This window comes from Oryctolagus cuniculus, chromosome 4, assembly GCF_964237555.1.
Source record: "Oryctolagus cuniculus chromosome 4, mOryCun1.1, whole genome shotgun sequence".
Classification (NCBI taxonomy): Eukaryota; Metazoa; Chordata; class Mammalia; order Lagomorpha; family Leporidae; genus Oryctolagus; species Oryctolagus cuniculus.
The window spans coordinates 30,749,952-30,767,848 of record NC_091435.1 but is presented as its reverse complement, the minus strand read 5'-3'; the positions used below and the strand labels follow the sequence as shown (position 1 = coordinate 30,767,848).

At 37.2% G+C, this 17,897-nt stretch overlaps 1 long non-coding RNA gene across 17 annotated transcripts in view; it reads left to right on the top strand.

Annotated features, from left to right (window-relative positions):
- Positions 1-17,897, top strand: part of LOC103350594 (uncharacterized) — a 663,701-nt gene that overhangs the window by 191,502 nt on the left and 454,302 nt on the right. For 15 of the 17 annotated variants that reach the window (XR_007924754.2, XR_011387766.1, XR_011387768.1 and 12 more), the window contains one exon: positions 16,875-16,935. The exons of the other annotated variants lie outside the window; for them this stretch is intronic. This is a non-coding gene — a long non-coding RNA (uncharacterized lncRNA). The remainder of the gene's footprint in view (positions 1-16,874; positions 16,936-17,897) is intronic. 17 annotated transcript variants of the gene reach the window in all.

Here is a 17,897-nt window from a genome sequence, read left to right as displayed (position 1 = left end):
CATTTTTTCATGTGCCTGTTGGCCATTTGGATTTCCTCTTTTGAAAAATGTCTATTGAGGTCCTTGGCCCATCTCTTAATTGGGTTGTTGGTTTTGTTTTTGTGGAGTTTCTTGATCTCTTTGTAGATTCTGGTTATTAACCCTTTATCTGTTGCATAGTTTGCAAATATTTTTTCCCATTCTGTCGGTTGTCTCTTCACTCTCCTGACTGTTTCTTTTGCAGTACAGAAACTTCTCAATTTGATGCAATCCCAATAGTTGATTTTGGCTTTGACTGCCTGTGCCTCCCGGGTCTTTTCCAGAAATTCTTTGCCTGTGCCAATATCTTGAAGGGTTTCTCCAATGTTCTCTAGTAACTTGATGGTGTCAGGTCATAGATTTAGGTCTTTAATCCATGTTGAGTGAATTTTTGTGTAAGGTGTAAGGTAGGGGTCTTGCTTCATGATTCTGCACGTGGAAATCCAGTTTTCCCAGCACCATTTATTGAATAGACTGTCCTTGCTCCAGGAATTAGTTTTAGATCCTTGATCAAATATAAGTTGGCTGTAGATGTTTGGGTTGATTTCTGGTGTTTCAATTCTGTTCCATTGGTCTATCCATCTGTTTCTGTACCAGTACCATGCTGTTTTGATTACAACTGCCCTGTAGTATGTCCTGAAATCTGGTATTGTGATGCCTCCGGCTTTGTTTTTGTTGTACAAGATTGCTTTAGCTATTCGAGGTCTCTTGTGCCTCCATATAAATTTCAGCACCATTTTTTCCAGATCTGAGAAGAAGGTCTTCGGTATCTTGATTGGTATTGCATTGAATCTATAAATTGCTTTTGGGAGAATGGACATTTTGATGATATTGATTCTTCCAATCCATGAGCATGGAAGATTTTTCCATTTCTTGGTATCCTCTTCTATTTCTTTCTTTAAGGTTTTGTAATTTTCATCGTAGAGATCTTTAACGTCCTTGGTTATGTTTATTCCAAGGTCTTTGATTGTTTTTGTAGCTATTGTGAATGGGATTGATCTTAGAAGTTCTTTCTCAGCCATGGCATTGTCTGTGTATACAAAGGCTGTTGATTTTTGTGCATTGATTTTATACCCTGCTACTTTGCCAAACTCTTCTATGAGTTCCAATAGTCTCTTAGTAGAGTTCTTTGGGTCCCATAAATAAAGAATCATGTCATCTGCAAAGAGGGATAGATCATCCACCCAGACCAAGTGGGATTTATCCCTGGTATGCAGGGATGGTTTAATGTGCGCAAGACAATCAATGTGATACACCACATTAACAGACTGCAGAAGAAAAACCATATGATTATCTCAATAGATGCCGAGAAAGCATTTGACAAAATACAACACCCGTTCATGATGAAAACTCTAAGCAAACTGGGTTTGGAAGGAACATTCCTCAATACAATCAAAGCAATCTATGAAAAACCCACAGCCAACATCCTATTGAATGGGGAAAAGTTGGAAGCATTTCCACTGAGATCTGGTACCAGACAGGGATGTCCACTCTCACCACTGCTATTCAATATAGTTCTGGAGGTTCTAGCCAGAGCTATTAGGCAAGAAAAAGAAATTAAAGGGATCCAAATTGGGAAGGAAGAACTCAAACTATCCCTCTTTGCAGATGATATGATTCTTTATTTATGGGTCAATTTCTACTTTTAAAAAAAATCCCCACACTGTTTTCTACAGTGGCTGTGCTAATGCAGTAACTTACATTCCTACCACCAGTGTGTAGTGTTCCCCTTTGTCCACATCCTCTCAGCATTGGTTACTCTCTGCATTTTGGATTTCAGCCCTTCTGACATGGGTGAGGTGCTATCTCATTGTGGTTTTGATTTGAATTTCCCTAATGGCTAATGATGCCCAGCATTTTTTCATGTTTGTTTGTCACAGAAATTGAGCAGAGGCCAATATGGAACCCAGGCAAAGTTAATTGGGAACTTAACGCTGAGCACAAGGAGACAGCATATTAACAAGAATTTCTGCTGGCTGGCTGTCTGAGGGGAGCTGAATAGGGTTCATACCTGTTTGGGGAGGCGTGGCCACGCCCGCTCTGTCTCTGGCTCATCCCTTGGCACACAGCACTTCTGTTTCCATGTCTCGGTGTTCTGCACAGGCACAGTTCTATCTTTTACACATGGCACTCTCAGGGCATGCTTGCAGGTTGAGGAAGTCCCTAATAGGAAAGTAGGGGGTCCGATGTCCCTGATTCATTTGGAACTGGAGATGGAAACACAGTCAGCTCAGGAGATGGATACAAGTCAGATGGGGAGGGGTTTGATTTACTGAGTCCTGTTTCTATTTTCCCTGACATTTTGATTTCTTTAAGTGTAGGGTATATTTTCTGATTCTACATCAAGGGTAGGATTTCATTCACCTGCATCTTTCCCCTCAAAAACAGAGGAACAGAAACAATGAAACCTTCTAGCTTCTGTTTTATAACTTTTTCCTTTCTTGTCAAAACCAGTAATATTGGCATCATCCATACTAAGGATGACACTACACAGATAATAACAGGCTTATTATTCATGGGTAATTTACAAATGACTGTTGACTATCCCAGATTGCTGAAACAAAGCAATTATTTTTTGGTCCTTCAGATTTAAGGTAACTGTCTCAAGCTTAACTCACATCAGGAAGAGGATGCAGTCAATGGCAGGAAATGCAATCTAGCAGTGAAATCTGTTCAGTTACAGAGGAAAGTTCCAACGGAAATGGTGGAAATACTGATATTTGGAATAAGTGAGACCAAGTTGAACAAAGTGCTAACCTACAATCAGGAAGAGTTTAGTACTTCTCTGAATGGAATGCTTCCCATATTGCTTACAGTTGTTTAATGAATAGGTTATTGAGCTGAAATTTTGACACTTTATTGCCACTTTTAAGTAAGTTAGGCAAATCAACAGGAGTGGAAAATTGGATACTTCAAAATGTTGGTGGAAAAATGGAATTATAAGATGTTTGCTTTCAAGAAAAATAATTTGAAATTCATGCATAGGTTTTTCATAATAACCCCTTCCAAGCACTTTCTGAAGACCCCTCATGTTATGTAATAAATGACTCTGCGCTCCTTTGCAAGATTTAGTAGTCTAGTAACATGCAGCAGATTCTGTTAAAACCCACAAAGCTTCCTATTTTTTTTAGCTCTGAGAATGTAGTAGATGTTCAGGGAAGATATGTTACATCAATTGAATTCTAAATATGTATATACTACAACCTTAAATTCTGTTAGAAAAGGTTCCTGTTTGGCTTGGTGAAACACTTTAACCATATTGCAAAGTCTGAAACAGATCTGGTGACAAAGCATAGATGGATTTTAAATGAGCAGAAATGTAGAAGAACATGACAGGTTAAAAATGATGAGATGATAACTTAACATTTGATTATGGCAAGATTAACTAAGCAGCTGTTGAGATTGGATAATGATATGTGAGTTTCTCATCACCCTGTAACATGTTTCCACTAATACAGATTAAGAATGTCTGAGTGAACGGTAATTATCTCTGTGGCTTGTGCATAAACTGATCAGGTTTTTTCAATGCAAAGAATTTTATTAAGTGGAAAATGATTTTGAAAAGTTCTGTACATGGCCACAAGAACAAATAAAGATAGAAACATTGGCACTCCTAATATTTATGTGAAAAAAATCGCCTTTTGTTAAATGGAGTTTTCAAACTCCAGTGTGCCATCTATATGACAGACAAATGAAAGATGGTTTCAATTACGCTGACCCCTTGCAGAGTTGTGCACCAGGTGTCCAGACCACAAAATGCAACATGCAATCTTTGTATGCCTTACATGAATACACTACTGAGATCAGCTTGACTTTTAAGTGCCTGATTACTATTTAATTACAAAGAATTTCCCTTTAAACATAGCGACCCCACAACAACAATGCCAATAACACAATAGAGAACTCATTTCAGGGACTCCTTACCCATCATTACCATGGAAAGAACATTATCTAGTGCATAGTTTTATAAAACCAAGTTTATGAAGTAATAATAATAGTCACATAGCTTATAAGTACTCCTTTAAAATATCTAGTGAGAACGTTTTTGTGGATCAACCTAAAACTACAAATACAAAATACTTCCATTTATGGGTCGTTATATGAGTTTTAAAGCAACTAGGATGGGTTTGAGTATTCAGCTATAGTGAACAAATCCCATGTCTGCAGTGTTAGGACGAGCCATCTCCAGGCAGGCTTCTCACTTTAGAACTTCATTTATTCCATCAGTAAAATGATGCTAATGATTCCTACCTAGGTGGGCTGTGGAGATAATTTATGTGAATTGCCAACCTAGAGTATGTTAATGAAATCTGATTCTGAAAAACAATCCATAAGAAATATGTCAAGATAAGTTTTGTCTCTCATCTCAGAATATGGAGTAGGTTGAGTGCCATTCTTTGAAAAGTACCAGATTTGAAACTGTCTTTTTTTGATGAAATTGTGAATCTAACTTCAGTTGCAGAATAATTGGTTCTCCTATTGATCTATTTTAAGTAATTATGTAGCTATTCTCTATTACCCTGAGAAGGTGAATCTTTTAATATTTATGTTATATTTCTAAAAGCATTTCTCAATTACTTTCTTCATCCCATTTTGAATATTTATAACTTTTTTATTTCACATTCATATTTCCCATCTAATACTTGTGTCTTCATTTTGTTATTTATGGTTTTATAACTTGGTGCCTGGGCCCATTGTGTAGCTATATTCAGCAGTTCTAGGTACTGCAAATCAGTCTTCAATCAGTTACTTGCCCTTACTTTCTGTAAATGTAGATTGGTTTAGCTATGTAAGTGATTAACAGGGACCAAATATTTATATCACTAGCTCTTTATTTTCCCCTGTGGCATTGAATAAAAGAGAGAATATGACCCCGCCTACTAGCAAACAGTCAGAACCCTTGTTTCACTGCCACCATCATCTATTCTCCTCCTTTAAGGAAAGTACATCTTTAAGATGGTGGTTGAAAAGGTGTAAAGAGCCAAATGGTAGCTTAAGTTTTGTCATTGCAACGCCCTGTTATAACCCTTTTAGTGTTTAATTTCCTGCTGGAGGTTAGAGTAACATAGACGTAACACCATCATTTGTTTTTCATCACTCCATGTTTATCTGACACACGTCATGATAAGAATAAGTTAGGTGAGGTGCTCAAAAAAAAAAAAAAAAGACTCATACCTACAAGGGAGTATTTTATTTTATAGTCTGACAATAAACATAAAATATAGAAAGTGAGATATGAGTAAGTGGCAAGCATATTGCAAACTATTATCAGAATTGAAGAACAATTACAGTTTTCAGTGAGGTTCTATGTGTACTTAATCTATGAAGGTTAACATTTATTTTGAAGCAAATTATTTTACCTTTTAAAAATAGATTGCTGCTGGTATTAAGGTAAAATGAACAATGTCACATCGAAGAGATTTCTTTTTTGTTACTGATACCTATATGTATCTTTTAATTTATTTAAGTTCTACAAATTTCATGTATTTCATATACACAGGTTTAGGAACATAGTGATGTTCCCCATGGCTCCTGTCCATGCTTCAAACCTTCTTCCTTTTCCCTCTCACGCTCCTGTAACAACTTTTATAAGGATCTACTTTCAGTTTACTTAATGGTTGTAAAGTTAACCAGGCACTAAGGAAAGAATTCAACAAATAGTATGAAGAAAAAAAATGACATTGTTCCTCAACAGAAGAGACAGGGGCTTTAAATAATCATCAATTCTCAAAGTGTCCATTTCACTCCAATACATTGCATTTTAAATGTAGTCTAATTTAATAAGTTATTGTCCTTATTGAAAGAACTCTTATTCTATTAACCAATTTCCTTACTTTTGTGTAAATTAAATTGGTAGGTATTAAATGACCGAGATGATCAGAATTTTGTTGGAAAACATTGGTGAAGGAAGAATTCCATTTCAGTCTTGAAGCACGTTAAATGAGCACCTATTTGTATCTCATGCTTCCATACTGACTCACTATCATTATATTATTCTAATTAGAGTTTGGGAGATGAGGCTGATTAACTATGACTTACCTGTGTTCAAATTCATTTTCCAAGTCCAAGTCTCCTTGGAACTACATTCTGGAGGAGGTGATTTATAAGCCAAGGAAATCTTCAAATCCTTTTTGATACCTGAAACTACTATTCGCTTAAGAGTTATCCTCCCCGATAGAATAAATAAAGGTGAGAGTGATCCAACATGGGAAGCGAGATACTCAGCAGACTCATAGAATGGCAGATGTCCTAAATAGCACTCTGGCCTCAGAATCAGCCCTAAAGGCATTCAGATATGGCTGAAAAGCCCATGAGAGTATTTCAGGCATGGAAAGCCAAGACACTCTGGCAAAAGATCTCTGTGAGTGAGATCCCAGTGGAAAGAACAGGTCTTCAAAGAAGGAGATACCTTTCTCTGAAGGGAGGAGAGAACCTCCAATTTGACTATGACCTTGTCTAAACAAGATAAGAGTCGGAGAACTCAGAGGGCTTCCATAGCCTTGGAAACTCATGACTGGAGCATAGGGAGATTACTGATGCCATAGACAGGAGTGTCAATTGGTAAAGTCAACAACAGGAGTCACTGTGCACTTACTCCTCATGTAGGATCTCTGTCCTTAATGTGCTGTGCATTGAGATTTAATGCTATAACGAGTACTCAAACAGTATATTTCACTTTGTGTTTCTATGGGGGTGCAAACTGTTGAAATCTTTACTTAATGCATACTAAACTGATCTTCTGTAAAAAAAAAAAAAAAAGAAATTATCAATTCCCAATTTGACTCTCACTGGGATTAAACATGACAATAGGTCTGATCTGATTTCATCATCGTTTAAAAAAAATCATCTATTATTTTTCACTTTTTGTTTCTGTGTGGGAGCAAACTGTTGAAATACTTACCTAATGTATACTAAGCTGATCTTCTGTATATTAAGATAATCGAAAATGAATCTTGATGTGAATGGAAGGGGAGAGGGAGTGGGAAAGGGGAGGGTTGTGGGTGGGAGGGACGGTATGTGGGGGAAGCCATTGTAATCCATAAGTCGTACTTTGGAAATTTATATTCATTAAATAAAAGTTAAAAAAAATAAAAAAATAGACTACTGGGAAACAAACAAACAAACAAAAAAGAGTTATCCTCTAACAATGGAGAGTTTATAATTGCCGATATTATTTCATTGGACTTATCCTTAAATAACACTGCTTAGAATTAAAGCTTAATTTATATCTCAGAGGATCAATGTGAAATAACTTATTGGTATAGAAGTCCACTGCATTTAAATCTATCTCATCCTCTTAAACAAAATGATAATACACACAAGCTCACACATTATTTAAAATACTCATAACAAACACAACTGTATACACCTTCTTTTTGTGGTAGTGGCATTGTTAGTTAAAAATTGAAAATTGACCGTCAAAAATTTTCTTGTTTATACTGCTATCAACAATGTCTCTAAGACCAGCTAATAAGAGAAAATACAAGACTTACAGCAATACAATTTATAAATCATATGCATGTCAAAACCCACATACTTAACTATAACTTATAGTAATTTTAGTGTTGCATACTAAATACCTCTGGAGAGGAAAATAAATTGGGGAAGAGTGGTGATAGAAAAAAAGTTTATTTCAACTATATGCTTACCACTAAAATAATTTATAATTAGGATGAGTACAAATAGTTATGCATTTTAAAAATTAAATTAGACAATTATATCAGTGTCAAAATATCTAGTATGAACACATCAAATCTAAATTTCATAGCTGGAGTGATGGCACTGTGATTTAGATATGTCTGGGCATATCTATGGTATAAGACTCCTCAGATGCACTAGCAAGTGTATTCATTGTATAGGTAAAATAATAAACTAATAAAATTATCTCAGCTTCTAGAACAAGTCATTTCCATCTATGGTGCTGGATATTCAACCACATTAATAACAGTACATGTTTTTAAAAATCACTGTTCATTGAAGCTCTTAAGCCACTCTTATACTTTGCCCATGGTTAGTTTTGATCATAGGAAGCAAATAACGAATAGTTCTTTAAGCTGTGTTTAGAGATAGCGCCAACTGAATTTAAGCTGAATATGCAATTTATTTCAATTGCATTCCTTCTTCCTAAATTCTGAAGTTCAAAGTTTAACTTAGAAGTGTTTTCTCAAGTTTAGCTATAGCCAAAGTCCATGAAATGGCTTATGTCTGTCAATAGTTGATCTACTAGATTTATCCTATGTTAACACTTGTTCTTTTCATTCTAGGCTGTATATGTAATATGGGTATGTTATTTTCAGTGGGTTCTACTCTAGATGAGGTTAAAAAATTACAGAGAATGTTAACAATTATTTAGATGCATTAGTATTTTTAGTAGAGTTTGTTCTTTTTTTTTTTTTTTAGAAAAAGATTTTATTTGTTCATTTGAGAGGTAGAGTCACAGACAGAGGGAGAGAAACAGAGAGAAATGTCTTCCATCCACTGGTTCACTCCACAAATGGCCACAAAAGCTGGAGCTGGGCAGATCCAAAAGCCAGGAGCCAAGAACTTCTTCTGGATCTCCCATGTGGGTGCAGGGGCCCAAGTACTTGGGGCATCTTCCACTGCTTTCCCAGGCCACAACAGAGAACTTTATAGGAAGAGGAGTAGACAGGACAAGAATCGGTGCTAATATGGGATGCTGGCACCACAGGCGGAGGCTTAGTCTACTGCGCCACAGCACCAGACCCCATTATTATTTTTTATCCATTGCAGAAAGCCATCAATAATTTATTGAATTCCTCGTTAGTAGGGTTGTTGAGACCAGACTGGTATAAGTGAGGTTAAAGGCATGAAATCAATGAGTTCTATAAAATGTTAGAGTTGCTTTGTAAGAACCATGTACAAACTAGAGTAAAATAACTAGGGAAAACCTCTACATATACCATAACAAACGGGCTTATGTATGCGGGGTTGCTCCAAGAGAGTCTTGATGAACAAGATTGGATTTTCATGGGCAGTAATGGAGACATATTTCTGACAGAGAAAAGTTGAATGGAGTAAAAGATAATTGAGGCAATATGTTGGTTACATGTGATTTCTAGAACATGTACATCAGATAGGATAAAAAATAAGAATGATGCTATGGTGGTAAAACAGAGGTCAGATCTTAGAAAGCATAAGAAGCCATGCTCATGTCCATGGATATTTCCTTTAGGCAATGAAGACATTTTAAAAGTTTTTAGCAGGAAAGAAACTGGGGTTTACATTTTAGAAGGAGACCTTTGGCAGCAGTGCAGAAAGTGACTGGACACCGCACAGTAAGAGACATTACATGCTTCATTCAGTTGACAGTGAGACATGAAATAAGGTCCAAGTGGCAGATGTGAGGCAGGGTATGAAGAAAGTAGTGTGGACAGGGCTGGGTTAGTGATAGCATTTGGATGAAATGGAAAAAGTGGTGTGAGCTGATTCCCAGGCATCGGAGTTAATGGATGTATAGGAATGCTGTTAACCAATAGGAATAAGAGGGGGTGTTGGGAATGTTTCGTGTTCGGTGTTTTACAATATTTTGTTTGAAGTATATGTAGGCAGTTGAATATGTTGGCCTAGAGGTCAAAAGACAGAACTTTATCGGCACTAGAGATGTGTAGGTTATCAGCATTTAATGAATGCAATGCCAATCATCACTCAAGACAATATATTTGAGAGGAAGAATATTAGAAACACTATCCTTCAGAAAATTAGTATTTAGGATGAAGAGGAGCCAATGAAGGGAGGACACTGACTAGATGTTCTCATAGGGCAGGGGGTATTAATTCTTAATATAAGAGGCATAAAAGTATATTATTGAATTATGAGAAGGTAGCCAGTAGGATGAGATGTTGAAACTATAGAAGGGGTGAGAATTACTCCTGAGGCCCATGCAGAGGCGCCCTCACCATGATGCCCCACAAATGGAGAAGACTGGCTGTTCTTACCAAAGAAATTCTTGCTGAAGAATTTCAGTACTTGAAAGGACACCTTGTTAACTATGACTGACAGGAGATGCTTTGAAATCTACATTGGAAAAATGGCCAAATCCATAGTCTTCTCTCCAGTCTACCACATATAAATATGTTTCCCCTTAGGCACAGTTTTAATAAATGGCACCATATCCTGCTTTGTTGCTTCAGCCAAAGTCCTGAGATGTCCTTGATTCTTTTTTCCACAGCTCATTCTCCACGCATTGGAACTGCTAGGCCTCTCTCCCTCTCTACTCCTAGGTTTCGGCTGACAGCACCAGAAAGTTAGGCCTGGACCACGGCAGTAGCCTTCTTCCTCAGAGCCAACCCTTCTCACTCTTCAATTTCTCTTCCACTTAGCTGACAGGATGTTGTTATTAGAAGGTAAAGTAGGTCATGTCTAAACCTGGCTTAAACTCTGTAATAACTCAGGAGTGGGCAAGAATTTTCTTTTTGATCAGCCTATTTCTTGTGTGTGTATGTGTGTGTGAAGATTTATTTATTTATTTGAAAGGCAGAGTTACAGAGAGAGAGAGAGAGAGAGAGAGAGAGAGGAGATCTTCCCTCCACTGGTTCACTCCCCAAATGGCCACAATGGTCAGAGTTGGGCCGACCTGAAACCAGGGACCAGGAGCTTCCTCCATATTTTCCATATGGGTGCAGGGGCCCAAATACTTGGGACATCTTCCACTGCTTTCTCAGGCACATTAGCAATGAGCTAGATCAAAAGTGGAGCAGCCAGGACTTGAACCTATGCCCATAGAGGATGCTGGTTTTGTAGATGACACCTAACCTACTATGTCACAGCACTGGCTCTGATCAGTCTGTTTCAAATAGCTAATAACTCATACATACATTTGACATCAATGTGGTTTCTTTCCAACAAAAACACCTGATTGCTTGCTAATGTGTTATTTGAAATTAGTAGTGAAAAAATGTTTTGAACACTTTTATTTTATTTGACCCCTTAATTCCTAACAATAAGATAAACTTTTCCAAGATTATCTCTGATATTTCTTCCCAAAACAAATGATAGGAATTATTAATACATGCAACATGTGTTTCAAGGGTGTAAATCAGAGTGAAATTTTTAAGAAAAAAAAATTGAGGGGACATTCTGATATTTGTTATTTTTACCAAACTCAAATTTGACAACCAGGATTTAGTGAATAGGAATATGATCATAATACAAGACAGTGAGCTTTGAAGTTTTTCTTATGGGTACTTTACATCTGATTTATAAGTAGGAGGCATTTGGGGCCAACGTTGTAGCATAGTGGGTAAAAACTCTGCCTGCGGAGCCAGCATCCCACATGTGTGTCGGTTCGAGTCCCAGCTGTTCCACCTCTGGTCTAACTCCCTGCTAATGTGTCTTGGAAAGCAGCAGAAGCTGGCACAAGTGCTTGGGATCTTGCACCTGTGTGGGAGACCCAGATGAAGCCCTTGGTTTCTGGCTGCTGTCTTCAGCCTGGCCCAGACAAGGGTGTTGTGGTCATTTGGGGAGTGAACCAGTGGATGGAAGACCTCTCTCTATCCGGGAACTCTGCCTTTCAAATAAATAAACAAAACATTAACAAATAAAAAAGAAGAAGTGGGAGGCACTTGAGAAAAACCTGTAGAGATTTTAACTATTAACAACATTTACTGCAAGAAAGTTCAATGAAAGTAACAAAAGAGCATGGTTATAAACCTTTGTGATACAACTGATTTTTTTTTTTGCTGGATTAATGGTTTTTATTTGTTTGTTTTTTAACTTTTATTTAATGAATATAAATTCCCAGAGTACAGCTTATGGATTACAATGGCTTCCCCCCCATAACGTCCCTCCCACCCGCAACCCTCCCCTTTCCCAATCCCTCTCCCCTCCCATTCACATAAAGATTCATTTTCCATTCTCTTTATATACAGAAGATCAGTTTAGCATACATTAAGTAAAGATTTCAACAGTTTGCTCCCACACAGAAACATAAAGTGAAAAATACTGTTTGAGTACTAGTTACAGCATTAAATCACAATGTACAGCACACTAAGGACAGAGATCCTACATGAGGAGTAAGTGCACAGTGACTCCTGTTGTTGACTTAACAAATTGACACTCTTGTTGATGGCCTCAGTAATCACCCTAGGCTCTTGTCATGAGCTTCCAAGGCTATGGAAGCCCCCTGAGTTCACTGACTCTGATCATATTTAGACAAGGCCATGGTCAAAGTGGAAGTTCTCTCCTCCCTTCAGAGAAAGGTACCTCCTTCTTTGATGACCCGTTCTTTCCACTGGGACCTCACTTGCGGAGATCTTTCATTTAGGTGTTTTTGTTTGTTTGTTTTTCCCCAGAGTGTCTTGGCTTTCCATGCCTGAAATACTCTCATGGGCATTTCAGCAGGATCTGCATGCCTTAAGGGCTGATTCTGAGGCCAGAGTGCTGTTTAGGACATCTGCCATTCTAGGGGTCTGCTGTGTATCTCACTTCCCATGTTGGATCGTTCTCTCCCTTTTTTATTCTATCAGCTAGTATTTGCAGACACTAGTCTTGTTTATATGATCCCTTTGGTTCTTAGTCCTATCATTACGATCAATTCTGAACAGAAATTGATCACTGGGACTAGTGAGATGGCATTGGTACATGCCACCTCAATGGGATTGAATTGGAATCCCCTGGTATGTTTCTAACTCTACCGTTTGAGGTAAGTCAGCTTGAGCATGTCCCGAATTGCACATCTCTTCCCTCTCTTATTCCCACTCTTATATTTAACAGCGATCACTTTTCAATTAAGTTTCAGCACTTAAGAATAAGTGTGTATTGATTACAGTATTCAACCAAAAGTATTAGGTAGAACAAAAAAGAATACTAAGAGGGATAACATATTAAGTTGCTCATCAATAGTCAGGGTGAGGGCTGATCAAGTCACTGTTTCTCATAGTGTTCAATTCACTTTAACAGGTTTCCTTTTTGGTGCTCAGTTAGTTGTCACTGATCAGGGAGAACATACGGTATTTGTCCCTTTGGGACTGGCTTACTTCACTCAGCATAATGTTTTCCAAATTCCTAACAGGGATCACTTTTCAGTTAAAATTTAAACACCTAAGAATAATTGTGTGTTAATTACAGAGTTCAACCAATGGTACTAGAACAAAAAAAATACTAAAATGGATAAAGTATTACATTGTACATCAACCGTCAGGACAAGAGCTGATCAAGTCACTGTTTCTCATAGTGTCCATTTCATTTCAACAAGTTTCCCCTTTGGTGCTCAGTTTGTTGTCGCCAATCAGGGAGAACATATGATATTTGTCCCTTTGGGGCTGGCTTAATTCACTCAGCATGATGTTTTCCAAATTCCTCCATCTTGTTGCAAATGACCGGGTTTCGTTGTTTTTGACTGCTGTGTAGTATTCTATAGAGTACATGTCCCATAATTTCTTTATCCAGTCTACTGTTGATGGGCATTTGCGTTGGTTCCAGGTCTTAGCTATTGTGAATTGAGCTGCAATACACATTAATGTGCAGACAGCTTGTTTGTTTGCCAATTTCATTTCCTTTGGGTAAATTCCAAGGAGTGGGATGGCTGGGTTGAATGGCAGGGTTATATTCAGGTTTCTGAGGAATCTCCAGACTGACTTCCATAGTGGCTTAACCAATTTGCATTCCCACCAACAGTGGGTTAGTGTCCCTTTTTCCCCACATCCTCTCCAGCATCTATTGTTGGTAGATTTCTGAATGTGAGCCATTCTAACTGGGGTGAGGTGAAACCTCATTGTGGTTTTGATTTGCATTTCCCTGATTGATAGTGATCTTGAACATGTTTTCATGTGTCTCTTGGCCATTTGGATTTCCTCTTTTGAAAAATGTCTATTGAGGTCCTTGACCCATCTCTTAAGTGGGTTGTTTGTTTTGATGTTGTGGAGTTTCTTGATTTCTTTGTAGATTCTGGTTATCAACCCTTTATCAGTTGCATAGTTTGCAAATATATTTTCCCATTCTGTTGGTTGCCTCTTCACTTTCCTGACTGTTTCTTTTGCAGTACAGAAACTTCTCAATTTGATGCAATCCCAAATGTTAATTTTGGCTTTGACTGCCTGTGCTTCTGGGGTGTTTTCCATGAAGTCATTGCCGGTACCTATATCTTGCAGGGTTTTTCCAATGCTCTCTAATAATTTCATGGTGTCAGGTCGTAGATTTAAGTCTTTAATCCATGTTAAGTGAATTTTTGTGTAAGGTGAAAGGTAGGGGTCTTGCTTCATGATTCTGCACGTGGAAATCCAATTTTCCCAGCACCATTTATTGAATAGACTGTCCTTACTCCAGGGATTGGTTTTGGATCCTTGATCAATTGATTATGATTTATTACTGTTGTAATTATAAAAAGATGACACAGCTATTATCTTTATGTAATGGAGTTGTATACTAAAAGCAGAAGTCACAGAACAGTTGTTTCAAATATTTCCAAATCATGTCACCTGTGTGGTGATATATGTATATGTGTGTATGTGTGTGATATACATGTGCACATAACATATAAATTAATGTATACAAGTATATATTTGTTTATTTTTATAATATCCACCATAAAATGTTCCTATAAGACTGAAAGGATGAAATACTTCTTAACTCAGCCATGAAGTTGTGGAATAGCCATTATGAATCATTAAGCAAATTGAGTTCTATTGATCACCAACTATGAGGCTATGGGCCAGGTGCTGAGTATGTCTTCTCTTTGAGATGAAGGGAACAATTCTGTTAGGATGTTCCCTGGTTGGTCCATTCTACACCTTGACTCTTTTTGGCTAGATCAGTCATTAATTCAGTATCCTGACCATTATAGTAAGGAGACTTACAGGATTTGGGGTTAACTCTGCTGAAATAGAGGTCTTCCTAAGTGAGCTGGGGCAGTAAGCTCTGTGTGCAGACTTCAGATTGTCACAGATGCCTAACTGATATTCTCTTTACATATAGTAAACTTTCATGTATCTTTGTCTTCATTGTTACAATTTTAGAAGAATTGTAATTTTAGGTGAAACTTGGCAACTTAGTCTTCCATTTAATACATTTTGGGGATCTTAATTTCCAGATTTCAACTAATATTTTTGTAATGCTGAAAACTATACCAGTTGCTTCATGTAAGTTATTCCAAAATAACTGATGGTTACAAAGTCATTAAGATAATGCAACTAAGCAAAAATGTAGTTATATCTTATTTCTAGGAGATAAGAAAATGAAGACGTAAGAAAAGTGTTATATTGGTGTTGAAATTCAGTCTTTTATTTTTAAACAATGTCATTTTATTTGCAAATTGCTACTTTAAGCAGAACATTGAACTCACTGCCAAATAGGAAACAGTAGTTAAGAAATGATTTGCAGAGTGGATCTGCAGGTCTTTAGTCTGCTCTTCCATGTGGAATTTATTTACTCATTTGCACACGTGGACCTTTTAATCTACACAGCATGTTTTTAAGCTTCATACTGAGCCTAGAAGTTGACACAGACTCAGATCAGTAAGTAAATAAGATTTCTTTTAAAACATAGTGGGAAAAAATATTTGTTTCAGTTCGGGAAAGATTTATCTGTGTACAATATGTCTATTTATAAGTGAAAGATATTCAGATGTTTAGTGAAGCACTTTGTAGGCCAAATATATTTTCAAAGTTAAAGAACAAACACTGGAAACCAGGCTTAGCTCATAGTACAACTGCTTTTTGAAATTTTTGTATCTTGGTAAATCTCATTCTATATAAATTATATGAATGGAAACATATATTCATATAATATTTTGATGAAGTAAGATCATTAGAATTAAACTTCATGAAATCAGGATCCTTATCATACTTATTACTGTATCCCCAGTGCCCAATTCAATGTTTGGCATATATCAGAGCCACGGAAAGAGGGTGCTAAGCCTTGAGATTTAGCATTTGGTCAGAGCAACACCTTAAGCTAAGGTCTTAGCTAAACTATTTCCAAATTCCATTTTTTTTTTTTTGACAGGCAGAGTGGACAGTGAGAGAGAGAGATAGAGAGGAAGGTTTTCCTTTTCTGTTGGTTCACCCCCCAGTGGCCGCTGCACCCGACGCACTGCGCTGATCTGAAGCCAGGAGCCAGGTGCTTCTCCTGGTCTCCCATGGGGTGCAGGGCCCAAGGACTTGGGCCATCCTCCACTGCCTTCCAGGGCCACAGCAGAGAGCTGGCCTGGAAGAGGGGCAACCGGGACAGAATCTGGCACCCCAACAGGGACTAGAACCCGGTGTGCCAGCACCACAGGTGGAGGATTAGCCTAGTGAGCCGTGGCGCTGGCCAAATTCCTTTTATTTTTTTATTATGAGTGTTCTGGTGTCACAAAAGTACTTGGTACTGATGGTATTATATCTGAAATAACCTTGCTATCACTGCTGTAAATACATTTCCACAGGTGACAATTGCTAAACTTACAAATTATCTCACCTAGTATTAGGACTCAGGCATTGCAGGATACACATTTCCCCTGCAACATAATATGATTTTCCCTCACAGAAAGTTTTCAAAGGACCATTAAGAAAAAAAAAATGTGCTGGTACAGTGTCTTGGTTTTCTTAAGGGAAGTATTGAGTCAGAGTTCAGAATGAATTATTTTATCTGCATAGTGTGGTTCCTGTCGATCGGGTTGAGGTTGAGGACAGGCAGGCAGGCTGGAGGCTAACTCCCAGCACAAAAAGTGATGTGTGAATAAGTAAAAAACACACTACTTCCTGAGCTTACACAATATTCATATTAAATGAAAATTATGAATCTGAATGTATCCTTGTGGGAGTCAGATCTGTGTCAAAGCTCAACATGGAAATGTAATATTAGAAAATGATACATAAATTACATTCTATTGATTCTTGTCAATCATTCTAATTTTTCAGATCTTCAGGAATTTTACTGGAAAAATGGTCCAAATGAAATTCCAAGCATTCTATCCAAATGGTCAGTAAAATTGCTTATATGTCAATACATTTGTTTATCAGTAATTAATACAGCTTTTGATTATTGAAATAAGGAACTTGAATTACTGGTCTTATGTTTTAATCTTTCACATGAAAAATAAAAATCCCTAAATTTATTTTATTTTAAAGTTATCTTGAAAAGAAAATATTAGCATGTGAACTTGGGCACTATTTATCGCTTTCCTTTAAAATCTTGTGTAATGTGAAATGTCCAGAAATGAATTCTTAGCAAATCTGCTTTTTAAATAGTAAGTAGAAAGTTTTGTATATGGGCATATAAATATAATATTATTTTCCAGGTAATTTTGTATCATTTATTTTCTCATATTAAAAAAGACAAAATCATAAACTTTGGGCTTCATTATGTACACAATTAATGGTGTTTTAAAATATAGTCAAACTCAATACCCTCATGAATTTAACACCTTGATAAACTGACCTAACTTTCCTTGGGAATCGTCTTCACTAAGACTTTATTTCCTCAAGTTTTTGAGGTAGGAGAAATGGAGTTATTCTTCTGGAAGGAACTGAAGATTATCACCCTTGAAACTTCTTGCCTAATTTTGTGACATTCATGGTGTAAACCAGACAGGAGTTCAGTACGTTAATTCTGTTGAATATGAGGGAGATGTCTAAGATACAGATCATTCCACCTCTGAGCTCATGACCTAAGAAAATTCTTCAAAATTGCCTTGATTGTCTTTTCTTATTATATTTGATATTATTTCACCATGGATTGATATGTTACATGCATGTAAATATGAGTAAAAAATAACCATTTTCTATTGGTTAACCCTTTGTATAACTAGTGGGTGTTTCAGTACATGGACATGTAGTCTACTTCAAGGATTCACAAGGCAGAGTGATGATATAAAACAGGTTCATCCCCTCTCCCCTCACTGACTCTGCAGACTGCTACAGAACTTGCTTTTGGGGTGGCTT